Raw genomic sequence first — 13,290 nt, 5'->3', positions numbered from 1 at the left:
AGTAATCGAAGCTGTAAATGGTTATTTTGAGGAGCTTGACGAATCAGTCTATAGAGATGGCATTAATAGACTGGAACACCGCTATGAGAAATGTATCAGCCTTGGAGGAGATTATGTTGAGAAATAAAAAAAAAAAATTTTTAAAAACCTTGTTTTTCTTGGTCAGGCCGGAAACTTATCAATCCACCCTCGTATGAAGTAAATTATTTCGTTCTTTTCGTTTTTGGGTAGTCAGAATCTGTATAGGAACGGATTCTGGAATAGCTGGGCGATGTGAAACATACGTCGACCACAAATTTCATTTCGTTACACCTCATTTATCCTTCCAGACCATCATTTACTGAATTTTGTATTATAGCCGCGACGCGACTTGTATACAAACCGATCCCATTGACCAGAAACGACCTATTCTTTGAATAATGCCCCCATCGGCGACGTTACATGTGTACGTACATATATATATATGTAGGTATTGGCGCATCAGTAAATAAAATAAAAATGTGATTTAATCGCAACGGTTTGATAGATCAGTAATTTAACCTCAAGCCACTTCTATCTTTTCTACGTTCATTATTACATACAACACAAAATGAAAGTTTCTTCTTCAATAGCAAGTTTTCTACCTTGATATTAAAGCTAATAACACTTGAAAACTAAATAAAAGTTTTCCTGCAGTAGTAGATTTGATTGTGGTTTTTGTGTATAACCCAGACATTTTTTTAACCAAACTGTCAGGGTAGATTTATATCAAGACAAGATCAGGTTCAGCTAAAAGAATTTACTTACCAACACCTACGATGGCCTCTAGGGACGCCAAATTTTGAAACACTTTTGCTAATTTCAACATAGCAAATTAGTGAATTGAAATTTTTCCAAAATATAGAATATATATGAAAATGTGTTCTCAGCAGAGATGTGCAAAATGGTTTTTTAAAAGTATTTAAATACAAAATGCAAATACTTTTTTGATTTGTTATTTCAAATGTGAAATACAAAATAGATTTCCAACAAGAACAATAACGCCCCCAGGGAACGTTAGNGAATTTTTATATTAAGTAATATTGAATATTGATTTGTTTATTATTGCATACATACGCTACAAATAGGATTATCAAGCTTATAAAATTAACTAAATCTCCGAACAAAAAATCCGTCTTGTGTACAACCAACTTTATATGTACGTCAGAAAAACAACGCACGCGTTTTGAAGAAGTTCGACTAACAGAAGCCCGTTTATGTGTTAACCCTAATCCTAATCTTTTTTCTTTGATTCTGCCACTAAACCGCCGATATTTCTTCTAACGTTCAACAAACCTTGTTTAGTGCTATTAATTATATCGGTATTTTTACAATCATGTTAATTCAAAAACATTTCCGTTTAGTTAGATCTGGTGTAATTGCTTACTTTCATTACATTTCAAATTTCTTTGTTGGTTTGTTCAGCTCAACTTTATGATATTTCTTTAAAAATTTCTTAAACTGTTTAGGCCATAAATCTCTTTCTTCTATTATTTGGCTTTATGATATTTTGTGAATATTCATATATATTACAAAGACAAAATATACGTGAAGAATTCAAATAGTTCCTGGTAGTATAAATAAGGTTTTTCTGATGTCCTACTCGTTTTATTTGAAAACATTTTAGTAGAACGAAAATTCAAAAACGCAATTTCCAAGTGGTTTCCGGATAATTTTCTATCTTACGACTGCACAACAACAAATATTACCTACTAATAAAGAGTTATACATAAGTTCGAAACATTATGTAATATGTTTGAATAAAGTAAAACTGAAACGTTCATTTTGTTCAGAAACTTGGATACTGACTTTTCAAAAACGTAAATTCAACTTCAGTTTTATATAATAAGCAGAGCATATCTGCAGAAACCGCTTTTAAACAAATACGTACTGTCTATTTCGATTTGTTAGAATTGTGACCTTGAAGAAATCTGCGGGAAGAATACACACTAGGCGTGAGCAAGACAGAAATAGTTGGAACAAGCTGGAACGANAGTATCTACTAGCTTTGAAGGATGCAGAAAAATTCGGAAATCGCTTGAGAATGTCTAAAGAAAAGTTATAAGAATTGTTATGGAAATTGGGTCCGAATATTCGAAACATTATGTAGTATGTTTGAATAAAGTATAACTGAAACGTTCGTTTTGTTCAGAAACTTTATAAATATAAATTCCTTGGATACTGACTTTTCAAAAATGTAAATTCAACTTCAGTTTTATATAATAAGCAGAGCATATCTGCAGAAACCGCTTTTAAACAAATACGTATAAGCCAAGCAAACAATGAGCGCAATAATCATCAAAATATCGCTGCTAAATAAATGAATATAATGAAAGCCAAGTTAATGTGTGTTTGTTCTGTTCAAGTATATGTACAACTAAGCGGCTATTACCGCGGAAGAGCACATTATGAGAGGGTTAAACAAAAGCGCCGTTTGAGTTTCATAGGTTGTGTCGCGTCGAGTCGGCGTCCATCGGCGTTGGCGTCGTTGAAAACGGAGCAACTGTACACCGGGGCACTTCTCCGGAGCTAGTAATGCAATTTAGGACGAGTTCGAATTTCCACTTGTAAGTTCGCACGTGCTTCCGGAACGGAAAGGAAAGGCCGGAACTGTAGCCATGTAGCCTTTTCATCTCGACCGTGTTGTGTTTTTACGATGTGCTGAACAGCTATTTACTGCCCAGCTCACCCTAATACGAGGGTGGATTGATAAGTTTCCGGCCTGACCAAGAAAAACAAGGTTTTTAAAAATTTTTTTTTTTTATTTCTCAACATAATCTCCTCCAAGGCTGATACATTTCTCATAGCGGTGTTCCAGTCTATTAATGCCATCTCTATAGACTGATTCGTCAAGCTCCTCAAAATAACCATTTACAGCTTCGATTACTTCTTCATTGTCCGCAAATCTCTTACCGCCAAGCCATTTTTTGAGATTAGGGAACAGAAAATAGTCACTCGGGGCTAGGTCTGGAGAGTAAGGAGGGTGCGGCATCAATTCAAACTTTAGATCGTTGATTTTAGCCGTCGCAACGATTGACGTGTGCGCTGGTGCGTTATCGTGATGAAACAAGATTTTTTTCTTCGCCAGATGAGGTCGTTTAATTTTCACCTCGTGGCTCAAACGTTGCAATAAGTCTGCGTAGTATTGACCAGTGATAGTATTACCCTTTGCAAGGTAATCAATGTATATAATACCTCTTGCATCCCAAAAAACAGTAGCCATAACCTTGTTCGCCGAAAAAATTGTTTTTGCCTTCTTTGGAGTTGGTTCCCCTGGTCCAATCCACTGTTTAGACTGTTCTTTGGTTTCAGGAGTGTAGTGGTGGACCCACGTTTCGTCAACGGTTACGAATCGACGCAAAAATTCGCTTGGATTACGCTTATACAATGACAAATTTGCGGTAGAAATGTTTTTTCGAATCAATTTTTGGTCGACTGTTAGCAAACGCGGCACCCATCTTGCACAGAGCTTTTCCATATGCAAATGTTGGTGCAAAATATGTTGCACACGTTCATATGACATCTTACAGGTCTCAGCTATCTCACGCACTTTCAATCTGCGGTCTCCCAGCACTATTTGATGAATTTTTTCGATCATATCTGGAGTTGTGACCTCAACGGGGCGTCCTGAGCGAGGCCCATCAGAGGTGCTCACACGACCCTTTTTAAACTCGGAAACCCACTGCTTAACGGTTGAATATGACGGGGAGGATGTCCCCAGTGTTGAGTCCATCTCTTTTTTAATTTCCTTCGGCGTTAACCCCTTCAAATAAAAGTATTTGATGACAGCACGATTTTCCTGCTTTTCCATTTTTACGAAAACCACAGAGGCGTCTTGTTCAGCGTGCTGTCAAACCTACACTAGCAAGGAGATCGGGCTGAAACTATAGCTACAAGCTATCCAAGGATGGTACTATAGAATGTCACCTCAAGGTAGGCCTAGTGGCGTCATCTCTTGGTTAGGCCGGAAACTTATCAATCCACCCTCGTATACCACAGCTAATACGTACGCTTTTACTTGACCAGAGGGAAAAAAAAGAAGAAAGCCAACACAAACGACTGCCTACATGTAACTAGACAAGCTAAAAAAGATGTATATGACAAATACACATATTTAAATGCTAAAATTTTTTAATCGATTTTTTTAAAATGTGGTTTTTTGCTAATTGTATCCATATAGTGCAAGGTGCGGATTCATAAGTACCTTGAGGCCTACACTCACGATACAGTTTTAATTGATAAACTTTAGTGGATCAAACTAAAATCGATCAAGTCAGTGGTTCCCATGCTTCAATTCACGAAACGGTTATATTAAAGATGATCCCAAGTAAAAGTTGTTACTGCTTATTATTATGTCGGCTCGGGATAACAGGCATAAGAAATGCCATTTCTGGATACGGAATTGGATTAAGAGGAGAAGTCTATTTGCAACTTCAGAAAATCTTCTCAAAGTATCTACTAGCTTTGAAGGATGCAGAAAAATTCGGAAATCGCTTGAGAATGTCTAAAGAAAAGTTATAAGAATTGTTATGGAAATTGGGTCCGAATCCAAAGCCAAAATAATTTGGACTAATAAGCATTGTCAATGCCTGTTTCACTGATTCTAGATTTCAAAACTATTTTTAATTTTTTCATGCACTGGATTCATATTGGTTTTATTTTATTTTTTATATACAGAAATACGGTCTATTTTCATTTCCCTTGTCATGACATTTAAGCATTTTCTCTGGTATGCAGATGTGTATGCAGTATGCGATGTGATTCCAACGATAGTCGTGACTATAACATAATTTTAACAATGCAGTGGAATAAAATCAAAAGATTTAAGTCGATTAACAAAGAAAATACGACAAATGGCGCTGTAAACGCCATCTGTAGTACAGTGCTACATTTTAGGATTACGTATGCTTCAGCAAGGTCCATTTTAATATATGGATATCTACTTGCTGAAACGAATCCTGGCGTAGCTCACCTCAACAATAATAATAATAAAAATAATTCGAAGTGGTCTGTATTCTGTCGAAACTGTCAGACGCGGATCGCGATTTCGATCTTACTGGATCTCATCAGCGCGTCGCAGGCAACTCCGACAGAACACAGACCAACTTTTACCTGCTGTCAGTAACTTTAAGGTTCATTATCTCAATTTTGAATAATAAACAAACCAACGTTAAGTTTACAATTTAAATGTGTAGGTATTTAAAAATTTAGGGTTATTTCTTTTAAAAAATCAATAAATGCTTAGATCCGCGCTGGAATTACGAAGGTCCAGCAAAAAAATCAGCTGGATTAAATTTGCTGCTGGAATAGTCCAATAAATTATTAATTATACGAGTTAAATGAAATCCGACATGTTCCACAAAAATGATCTGTTATTGCAAAAAATACACCTGGATATTGCCTAAGGAATTTCCATTTTCTTTTATAGTCTCGATAGACTTTACCAAATTTAATGCCTGTATTTATGCTTGGAGATGCAAAAAATTTAAAAAAATACCTTTTGTTATTCATCATCTGTTAACCGAAATTTTTTAAAGCCATTGAAATTAAAAATAATAAATCTCCTTTTTCATGTGGAAATGGTACGTTTGCCTTGTATATGTACATAACAAACTTTATTTGGAAGGTCATCGCAATAATATAAATCAAATTTTAATAAGAATTAATTACTACTTTTAATAACCGTTAATTGTTTTTAAACATTATACATTAACATTCTCTTCCAAATTGTATATTAGTTCAAATCGAAATAACCAAAGCTGGTAATATTGCATCTTCAGTTGAAGATTTTAAATTAAATGTTTAATTTTCAGAAAATAATTTCCTACTCAAAACTGAAATCAATCTCCATTTTACACTTTATACAAAAATTTTAATAAGCTCGTGTACCTATAAATCGAATACTTTATAAGAATGTATCTTTTCTGATTGAATTTTTAGATGCATTACCTCCAAGAAGTTCCTATTTACTCTATTACAAAGTATCGCCCTCAGAAAATACTTAATATATACTGTAAGGAAACTTTCAAAACCATCATAAAAACAAATAAATTAGACTATTAACAAAGATAAATAAGACGTCAACAAAATTGCTTTCAATTTTCAGTAAATATAGGATTGATTGATTGATCTACAGTATTGTATGTATTATATGCATTTGTATCTGTTCAAAACATTGATTGTCACTGGTTTTAGTTTATCTGAAGCTCGGTCCTTGGTTGTATAACGAGTAAGTTTTCGTAATGTAAAATATGAATGCATCGATAGTTTGTATCAGCTATACCTACGTATTTTCCGTTTTATAGAAATCGAATTTATGTACATGTTCTTAGGATTTTGTTTGATATACAACCTACAATTCATCCATAGCCGGAAAATGCTTCAATTGTTCTGCAATCCACTTCAGACGTGTCATCATTGACGTCCGCTTTTTGAAAGTTATTAGATTTCGCTGTTTACTGTAAATTCGATTCATGAAATTGTTATCCATAATGCGAGGAGAGTAACCTCGGGAGAATAAACCGACAACGAAATTTTCAATTTGTGCCACCTTACAGAAGAGAATGTAACCAGTACAAATGTAACTGAAACTATTTACCGTTACTTTTCAAGCAATCGATAAAATCAATTATTTCAAATCGGCTTGCACTCGTCCGATTACCTACTATCTTTAAAAGAAAAATACATCATTCTTTCCAATTTTAAAATGTATTTAAGAATGGCAAGAAAAAACGGAAAAAGTATTTGCTACATGCATACCATGACTTATAATTCTACATTCTGTAAAATTTTATAAAGTTGCAGTAGCAAATAATTTCTTATCAAATACTAATGTATGTGTTGTTTACAGAATTCTTGGATTAATGATTTCGATTTCAGTCTACCTATCTACCAATAGTAATACTTATTATTTTTAAATTTTTCCTTCTCTGTTTTCTGCATCGGTATGAGAATTGTTCACGCCTTTTTTACAAATTAGACAATTAGATGTAATAGTCGAGGATCTCAGAGCCGTCAGACATTACTTATTTTCTGAGTAACTAAATGGGTAGGGTAGGGTACAGTTAGTAGGTACTATGAACGTATACATACCAGCTAATTACGTAAAAACATTACTCATTTTTATTTAAATCGGAGTGCTAATTTCTATATGTGAGACACTTCCCATAGGCGGTAATTTCTGCCAGACACTTCCCATCGGCGGTAATTTCTGTCAGACACTTCCCATCGGCGGTAATTTCTGTCAGACACTTCAAAATTCGCAAAAAAAGATTGTAATTGTACTTATAGTAGTCTGAGTCTTCATTTTTAAATATGGCACTTAAGAAACTATTTCAATACTTTTTGTAAGCAGCTAGACCAAAGGCCAAACATCAACACAATTAAAATATTATTATGTTATAAAGTCATCTAATTATCGCGCTTATATACTTATACTCACGACAACATTTTAATTATGGCTAGGGGATGTTTGGCCCTTACAATTAGTCTGACTGTTTACAGCAAATATTGAAATTTGAATAGTTCCCTAATATAATATTTAAAAATGAAGACTCAGACTGAAAGTAAAATTACGATTTTTTAACGAACTTCCGGCAGCAATTACCGCCGATAGGAAATGTATGGCAGTGTTGATTATTAATTTTTAACAATATTCTGTGAAAAATTAAGTAGAAATCAGCACTTAAACTAAAAAAAGTGAGTAATGTTTTCACGTACTTTCAGATATATGCAAACGTCCTAAGTGCCTACCAACCCTACTCTATCCCATCCAATTTGTTACTCAGAAAATAAGTAATGTTTGGCGGCTCTGATCTTGCATTGTAATATTGAGAGTCATCGAATCAAATTATTTTTAGAAGCAATTAACGAAATATTCTACATTACAATTAAAGGATAATATCCACATGAATTATGCTATAAATATTTAAAAGCATGACATGAGTGATTTAATATTTATGTACCTGAATACTAAAGCAGGTGAATTTCAAACAGCCATTTAAAAATCTGTCAAATATTCATTCGTTTTGGAATGGCGGATTACAATATATGGTAAATACATCAATCTCCGATACAATATCGCCTTCGGCTTTGTCAACAGAAGAGAAGAAACAGTAGTACCTACCTAAGTAATATTAACTTCGGAATGTTAATATTTGTACTGATATTGCAATTGAGAACATGTATCCCAACTACAATTGTTAAAACCAAATACAGTCAACGGTATCTAGTGTATTATTAGTGTGAAACGCATATAGTTCGTGTCAGGTACTTCGATAAATCGTAGATGCCTAAATGTAGCAATGGTTCTTTAAAGATATCAAAAAAGTAGCATGCAGTTCCAATAGAATGAAGCCATGAAGATAACAAAATGCCATTGAAGCACTGACATAATCAAGTAGTCAAAAGCTTCAGGGCTATAAATAAATTGGATTCTTAAATCAATACTCTCTGCACTATACTATAAAATATTCTAAACTGATGGTTGAGTCATTCGACGTCACTATTAAAAAATTGTCAAGTACTACTCTAGCCATTATATTATCGCAAAATCTAATAAGTAGTTACTTTATAAGAGGGATATTGCGAATACTCACATCTACATCTGCAACCGCGGAACATCAGCATAATTTAATAACTGTTTTTGTTGAAATTTGTACTGATTTTTTCGGTAATTCGGATAGCAACTGACAAAACAGTAATTTTTGAATGTTTCATATCAGTTTACTGAAAATCGGTGGTTCTTCACTGTCGTATATGGAGATACTTACTAATGTTTTCAGTAAATTTAAAAGTTACTGAAACTTCAGTCATTAGTATAAAAGAGATGCATGCGCGCAGCATATTGTTTCTGATAACCAATAAAAGGGATCACGTTTGTGTTAACCGGTACGAGTGTTCAAATAACAAATTATTTAACAGTGTATAATAAACATTGTGATAAAATTATGCACTTGAATTTACTTGATTTATTACATGGTAAATATATGTAAAATGAAATAATATGAACTAAATCGAGCATAGGATATAACCTACAATGTATAGATTTTCATGTTAAATGAAAATAAATAATAACATAGAATAATCACTAGAAATATTAAAATTATTTATTTATTCATTTATTACTAACTTATTAATTTGTATTAAACATAGAAACTAATTTACTGATTTATTCAGTAAAACAGTTGCTGTTGTTTTCAGTACTTTTAAAAATTACTGATTGATTCAGTAGACTTTTACTGTTTTACAGTCGTATGATTAACACTGTGAGAGCGAGTCAATATTCACTGAAAATCAGTCATTTTCCACTGTTTTAATTTAAGAGAGTACCTAGCAGCAAACGTTCATATTGTTTGGTAAAAATTCCGTTTCTTTTTCTTGTATGTAAACAAATTCCCATTTGTATACTTTTCTCTATTAGTATTTTCATAAATTGCTTACATTCTTTCAAAAACAGCACAAAAACAATGTTTTATTAAATAATTGCGCAATTTTACCGATACTTCGATACCCGTATTGCGAACAGTTATAAAAATGTAAATTCGGTTTTTAATTACCACTATTTCGCTTAATTGCACCTAAACTGCACCAATTCTCTGTTTACAGAAATGAACCGCAAAGTTATTTAAAGAGGCTTTCGCCTATTTTGAGGTTTTACTGAGAGTTATAAAGCTTTATATCGGGTCGGATTTTAGTTTAATAGTCCGTTTTATATTTGAGTTTTCTCCTCTAAGAGTAGATAAATTCTGCCGAAGCGTTATCCTTTCTCCATTCTTTGTGTATATATTTTGAGGCTATTTGTCTTTTAACAACCGAAGTTTCTTGCTAAAAGGACGGCAATACGCAATGCTAAAATACCTAATTAATACAATCTCAAATCCTAAATAGTATAAGATAACAACAAAACAAAATATTTAACATTAATAACTTTCTGTTCTGTACGCTATAATTTACACGTTTTTGACGTAGTACGTTGAAAGAATTGTCATAATTTTGTAAATAATTAAATTCGCTTTCTAATTACGTATGTTAAACATTTTTACTCACCAGCGGTTATGGTTGTAGCTTGATTCTTATATTGTAGATATTTATTAATGTTCTTGTTAGGCCTGAAAAACAAAACGAAAATTAATATCTTTACAGTCCGAGATAAAAATGTTCAGTCTCTCAGAGCCTGTGAGCGAGACTCGAGTCTGCGTCTCTCATCGAGTCTCTCTGGTGTCGCTGAGAGAGACTGTCAAGAAAACTGTTTAGCGTCTCTGAACGAGAGACTCGAGTCGCTCATAGAGAGATCCTCATTTCGTATCCAGTCTCTGAACGAGAGACTCGAATCTCTAAACGAGCGACTCGAATCTCTGAATAAGTGGTGTCTCGATAAACATGATTAAAATTTTCTAAGTTTAACATAATTCAGAGATCCCAGTCTTTCTACGAGAGACTCGGGTCTCTCAATTTTTCACTTTTATTCATTCAGTCTCTCTGTGAGAGACTCGAATCTCTGAATTAAAAATTTTATCCTTCGAGTCTCTCATACAGAGACTGTGAGAGATCCATAAAACACCTAGGCAATAACTGAGAGACTGTGAGAGACGCTCTGAGAGACGTTGAAAGACTCTGAGAGACAGAAAATTTTTGTCTAGAGAGGGTATAATTCATTTAAAGTATACACCATTGTTATTATGAAATAAACAAACTTTGAAACATTGGATAGGTATTTCAGGAAATATACAAAAAAGAATATATTTACGCAAAAAAGAATGTAATACATATTTCTTAGTAAGTCGTAGGGCGGCTTCACGGATGTTAGGCTTATATAATAAGTATACGCATATGTAAATAACGTACGTGTTGTACTCATGCAGATTCCTTCGGTTTTAACTGCGCCGTTCGTAATTTAAATTTTTTTTTTTGAAAATGTAAGCTCGTATTAGAGAAACGTCGCTTTACATTGCTGTCGTAATAGCAGTGTCTTAAAATAAGCGATTTAAAGGGGGCGAGCGATTAATTTAATAGGAGAAATATTAGCGCGAGCGCGATGCGTATTCATAATCCCGCGCACCCCAATTTACGTTCTTAAATGAGCCATAGCGGATGTAAGGCAGGCTCGGGGTGCGGCATATAAAGGAGAAATTCTACAAGGACGAGATGGGGTCGCAGGCGGACCAGCGAATGATCGCTGGCTCGTTCGTCGCGTCGCGTCGCGTCGCGAGAAAAGGATCGGTTACTTGTTAGGCTCGGGGATAATTACATTTCCATAATTTTGTTAATATGCAAATTCCGTAGTACTACACTCTTTTAAATATGCATGCGCTTCGAACCAAGTCGTTTCTCTGCTTTTCAAAGATTTGCCACCAAATAACTGCCGCACAGTACAACGAAAGTGCAAAAATTGGTTCGTGGACATAACCGTTAGAATTATCGAATAATTATTTTTAAACGAAAAGGAAGATACTTCAAAATAGCTCTAGAACAGCGCTGTCCAACTTATCATAGCCCGCGGGCCATATTTTCTTCGCCAAACATTTCGGGGGCCAAGAATATTTATAAATGTAGTCAGTTATGTTAATTAAAAAAATATTATATTTACACTTAAGATAAAACTCTAAAATATTCGTAATTTATCAATGATAACATTGTGACTGTAATTGTTTAGCCACAATATCAATAATATTAATTTAGTAACATAAATTTATTCATAGTAAAATGTACTTTGGCGGGCCCGCGGGCCGCCAATTGGACAGCCCTGCTCTAGAACATTAAAAACACCTTTCATTGTTTAATTCGTTCTTACAAACCACCTAATCTAAATAAACTAATTGTTGAAACATACTTCAAGTTTGTAGATTCTATTCTAGATCAGAACTTTATATAGACGAATTGTTATTCGCAATTTTAATATTAAATGTATGTAGGCTTTCCCGGCCGACGTCTGTTGTAAAAAGTGTGAACGGGCTTTCTGGCCGTTGTCTATGGAAATTCCTTCCCGACGTTTCGCCTGCAACTGCGGCAGGGGTGACGAAGTGGACGTTGCGTTCTTTAGTTGCATCTCGGTGGTCGCTCGTTAGATTGTGATACTATAACTATACTATGAACGCGGCGATCACTTCACCACCCTTGAGAATGCTTACCACAGTTGTAGGCGAAACAACTTCGAAATATTATTATTAATACTTCTTCAGACGCTCATAGCTACTCTTATCATTGTCCTTTTATACTTAAAATCCTTGTCATCCCTGTCTAATTATTACAGACGTGAATTTCAACGTGATTCGAATTATACGCTTAAGTCCAATTCTAACAAAAATAGCATCTAATGGTGGCGTAGGACTGATATCGAGCGGGTTTGGTTCTCTGGCATGAAGTGGGTTCATTCACGCAAGAGTGACGGTGAAGAGATTTAGTTCGACACGCGACGTCGTTCACAATGATTTCTTCTTCGGACAGCGAAATCGATCAAGACATGTTGGACTTTATTAATTTAGCCAATATGCAAAAAGACAAGAAGTATGCTTTGGATGTATCCCATATGGTTAGAGAAATGGAAAACATACGAAAGATCAAGGAAAAAGTCAAGAAATTAACTTCTCGTCGATTATTATTATAATAATAAAACTCAATGTAAACACCGTTTTCAGTACGTAAACAATATATTGACACCTAGCCTGCAAGTAGCAATGGTACTTCATCCACGTCATGCGTGGTGTCAGAATCGCGTGGTTCGCCTCCACCAGGTCACTTTAGTGTGCATTGAGCCATAAGTTTACACCAAGGTAAGACAAATGTACCGAAAGGTTTAGACCATTGCTTAGCATTCGGGAGGACGCCGGTTCGATGCTGAGGCAGTATATACCACAGATAATTTTTCATTCTCTTCTGTCTTCATTTTGTCCGTCTTATCTTTCTCACCTGAACCACCACCCACCTATCCCACCTATTTCCACGATTCCCGAAAGGAAGCTAAAGTGGGTCTTCCTACCTACCTTCCGGCGTAGTCCGGAGGGACTGCCCGCCCACCAGCATTAGTGGCTGGTGGGAATGAAACACAAAAGTTTTTTTTAATAACACAAATGTGCTCCACGGTCGCACCGCACCACACCAGCACCTGGCGCTAATTGTGTGTGACTTAGGCCTTAAACATGGGTTGTTGAAATGTACTTGCTTCCATAAGACATTTCAGACAAGACACTGGAGACATTTCGCAATAGAGCAGGCGATTGTCTTACATTAGTACCAATTTATGCTTACAAAAGGGGAAGCTGATTTCATGTACAC

At 34.8% G+C, this 13,290-nt stretch overlaps 1 protein-coding gene and 1 long non-coding RNA gene across 5 annotated transcripts in view; one reads left to right on the top strand and one right to left on the bottom strand.

Annotated features, from left to right (window-relative positions):
* The window catches only part of LOC108744995, a 111,527-nt gene extending 101,397 nt beyond the window's left edge, over window positions 1–10,130 (bottom strand). For all 4 annotated transcript variants that reach the window (XR_003232449.1, XR_003232451.1, XR_003232450.1 and 1 more), the window contains exon 1: window positions 10,066–10,130. This is a non-coding gene — a long non-coding RNA (uncharacterized LOC108744995). The remainder of the gene's footprint in view (window positions 1–10,065) is intronic.
* LOC108744914 (leucine-rich repeat and immunoglobulin-like domain-containing nogo receptor-interacting protein 1) overlaps window positions 1–13,290 on the top strand; it is a 146,810-nt gene that overhangs the window by 65,693 nt on the left and 67,827 nt on the right. The window lies entirely within an intron of this gene.

This window comes from Agrilus planipennis, unplaced genomic scaffold (genome assembly GCF_000699045.2).
Source record: "Agrilus planipennis isolate EAB-ADULT unplaced genomic scaffold, Apla_2.0 scaffold2, whole genome shotgun sequence".
Classification (NCBI taxonomy): Eukaryota; Metazoa; Arthropoda; class Insecta; order Coleoptera; family Buprestidae; genus Agrilus; species Agrilus planipennis.
The sequence above is the reverse complement of the archived record's forward strand: the minus strand, read 5'-3'. Positions and strand labels throughout refer to the sequence as shown.